Source organism: Neovison vison, chromosome 1, assembly GCF_020171115.1.
Source record: "Neovison vison isolate M4711 chromosome 1, ASM_NN_V1, whole genome shotgun sequence".
Taxonomy (NCBI): domain Eukaryota; kingdom Metazoa; phylum Chordata; class Mammalia; order Carnivora; family Mustelidae; genus Neogale; species Neogale vison.
Window position 1 is genome coordinate 163984229 of NC_058091.1, and position 3968 is coordinate 163988196.

General features: G+C 39.5%; 1 pseudogene; it reads left to right on the forward strand.

Moving 5' to 3' along the window:
- The first annotated feature begins 2950 nt into the window (after nt 1-2950).
- Nucleotides 2951-3968, forward strand: LOC122900632 (annotated as a pseudogene).

A 3968-nucleotide genomic window follows, 5' to 3' on the forward strand; every position in this document is an offset into this window, starting at 1 on the left:
TTCATCAAAATCAAAAGCTTCTGCACAGCAAAGGAAACAGTCAAAAAAACAAAGAGGCAACCCACGGAATGGGAGAAGATATTTGCAAATGACAGTACAGACAAAAGGTTGATATCCAGGATATAATGAACTCCTCAAACTCAACCCACACGAAACAGGCAAACACATCAAAAAATGGGCAGAAGATATGAACAGACACTTCTCCAATCAAGACAAATGCTCATCATCATTAGCCCTCAGGGAGATTCAAATTAAAACCACATTGAGATATCACCTTACACCAGTTAGAATGGCCAAAATTAACAAAACAGGAAACAACATGTGTTGGAGGGGATGTGGAGAAAGGGGAACCCTCTTACACTGTTGGTGGGAATGCAAGTTGGTGCAGTCTCTCTGGAGAACAGTGTGTAGATTCCTCATGAAATTAAAAATAGAGCTTCCCTATGACCCTGCAATTGCACTCCTGGGTATTTACCCCAAAGACACAGATGTCGTGAAAAGAAGGGCCATCTCTACCCCAATGTTTATAGCAGCAATGGCCACAGTCGCCAAACTATGGAAAAAACCAAGATGCCCTTCAACGGATGAATGGATAAGGAAGATGTGGTCCTAATACACTATGGATTATTATGCCTCCTTCAGAAAGGATGAATACCCAGCTTTTGTAGCAACATGGACAAGACTGTAAGAGATTATGCTGAGTGAAATAAGTCAAGCTGAGAGAGTCAATTATCATATGGTTTCACTTATTTGTGGAGCATAACAAAGAGCATGGAGGACAAGGGGCGTTAGAGAGCAGTAGGGAATTTGGGTATATTGGAAGGGGAGGTGAACCATGAGAGACTATGGACTCTGAAAAACAATCTGTTGGCAGAGTCCAATCTGTGGCAGGGGTGTGGGAGGTTGGGGTACCAGGTGGTGGGTATTATAGAGGACACGGCTTGCATGGAGCACTGGGTGTGGTGAAAAAATAATGAATACTGTTTTTCTGAAAATAAATAAATTGAAAAAAAATGTCTATACTGCCTAGAGCAATCTATGCTTTTAATGCCATTGCGATCAAAATTCCATCGGCATTCTTCAAAGAGCTGGAGCAAATAATCCTGAAATTTGTATGGAATCAGAAGAGACCCCGAATCGCTAAGGAAATGTTGAAAAACAAAAATAAAACTGGCGGCATCACGTTATTGATTTCAAGCTGTATTACAAAGTTGTGATCACCAAGACAGCATGGTACTGGCATAAAAACAGACACATAGACCAGTGGAATAGAGTAGAGAGCCCATATATGGACCCTCAACTCTATGGTCACTTAATCTTTGACAAAACAGGGAAAAATACACAGTGGAAAAAAGACAGTCTCTTCAATAAATGGTGCTGGGAAAACTGGACTGCTATATGTAGAAGAATGAAATTCAACCATTCTCTTACACCCTACACAAAGATAAACTCAAAATGGATAAAAGACCTCAACGTGAGACAGGAATCCATCAGAATCCTAGAGGAGAACATAGGCAGTATTCTCTTCTATATCAGCCACAGCAACTTCTTTCAAGATATGTCTCCAAAGGCAAAGGAAACAAAAGCAAACATGAACTTTTGGGACTTTATCAAAATCAAAAGCTTCTGCACAGCAAAGGAAACAGTCAAAAAAACCTAGAGGCAACCCACGGAATGGGAGAAGATATTTGCAAATGACAATACAGACAAAAGGTTGTTATCCAGGATCTATAATGAACTCCTTAATCTCAACACACACAAAACAGGCAAACATATCAAAAAATGGGCAGAAGATATGAATAGACACTTCTCCAATCAAGACATACAAATGGCTATCAGACACATGAAAAAATGTTCATCATCATTAGCCCTCAGGGAGATTCAAATTAAAACCACATTGAGATATCACCTTACACCTGTTAGAATGGCCAAAATTAACAAAAAGGAAACAACATGTGTTGGAGAGGATGTGGAGAAAGGGGAACCCTTTTCCACTGTTGGTGGAAATGCAAGTTGGTGCAGTCTCTCTGGAGAACAGTGTGTAGATTCCTCAAGAAATTAAAAATAGAGTTTCCCCATGACCCTGCAATTGCACTCCTGCGTATTTACCCCAAGGATATAGATGTCGTGAAAAGAAGGGCCATCTGTACCTCAATGTTTATAGCAGCAATGGCCACGGTCGCCAAACTATGGAAAGAACCAAGATGCCCTTCAACAGATGAATGGATAAGGAAGATGTGGTCCATATACACTATGCAGTTATGCCTCCATCAGAAAGGATGAATACGCAACTTTTGTAGCAACATGGACGGGACTGTAAGAGATGATGCTGAGTGAAATAAGTCATGCAGAGAGAGTGAATTATCATATGGTTTCACTTAGTTGTGGAGCATAACAAATATCATGGAAGACAAGGGGTGTTAGAGAGTAGAAGGGAGTTGGGGTAAATTGGAAGGGGAGGTGAATCACGAGAGACTATGGACTCTGAAAAACAATCTGAGGGATTTGAAGAGGCGGGGCCTGGGAGGTTGGGGTACCAGGTCGTGGGTATTATAGAGGGAACGGATTGTATGAAGCACTGGGTGTGGTTAAAAAAATAATGAATACTGTTTTTCTGAAAATAAATAATTTGAAAAAAAATTGGTTTATCTATAGGGGTAGCATCGATTGGGGAAAGGAGATTACTTTGAAGTTTAACTTTGTATAAATATTAGAAGATAAAAATATAAAGGAATAAACTAGACTAAACTAAACTAAAATTTTAAAAAATGAATTCAAAAAATAGAAATGCAAAAGAAAAACATAGGTGTATGTATAAAAATGTTCAAGTTATTATGGAATTTGATATACTGTACAGCTCGCTGTGATGGTAAATATGTTTAAAAAATTACCTATGTATAAAAAAAATGGGAATCAGTGCTTCCAGACGTGCCTTTCTCCTGGTTTCCTCGAGTTTCCTCACAACATGGCCCCCAAACGCCAGTCTTCACTCCTGCCTCAAACAAAGAAACCGAGACAGCCTCCTGCCCTCAAGCCAGGGCATTCGTCACCATCTCAGCACTTGCATAAAGGTGAAAAAGAACAGCAAGAAGCAATTGAACATATTGATGAAGTACAAAATGAAATAGACAGACTTAATGAACAAGCCAGTGAGGAGATTTTGAAAGTAGAACAGAAATATAACAAACTCCGCCAACTATTTTTTCAGAAGAGGTCGGAATTGATCGCCAAAATCCCCAATTTTTGGGTAACAACATTTATTAACCATCCACAAGTGTCTGCACTGATTGGGGAGGAGGATGAAGAGGTGTTGCATTATTTGACAAGAGTTGAAGTGACAGAATCTGAAGATACTAAATAAGGTTACAGAATAGATTTTTATTTTGATGAAAACCCTTACTTCGAATATAAAGTTCTCTCCAAAGAATTTCATCTGAATGAGAGTGGTGATCCATCTTCAAAGTCCACTGAAATAAAATGGAAATCTGGAAAGGATTTGACGAAACATTCAAGTCAAACACAGAATAAAGCCAGCAGGAAGAGACAGCATGAGGAACCAGAGAGCTTCTTCACCTGGTTTACTGACCATTCTGATGCAGGTGCAGATGAGTTAGGATAAGTCATCAAAGATGATATTTGGCCAGATCCATTACAGTACTACTTGGTTCCCGATATGGATGACGAAGAAGGGGAAGGAGAAGAGGATGATGATGATGAAGAAGAAGAAGGATTGGAAGATATTGATGAAGAAGGAGATGAGGATGAAGGTGAAGATGAAGATGATGATGAGGGGGAGGAAAGAGAGGAGGATGAAGGAGAAGATAACTAATGGAACACTGATGGATTCCAACCTTCCTTTTTTTAATTTTCCTCAGTCCCTGGGAGCAAGTTGCCGTCTTTTTCTTTTTCTTTTTCTTTTTCTTTTCTCCTCTCGTGCTCATTTGCCCTGTTTTTTTTGAAGTCTCCTT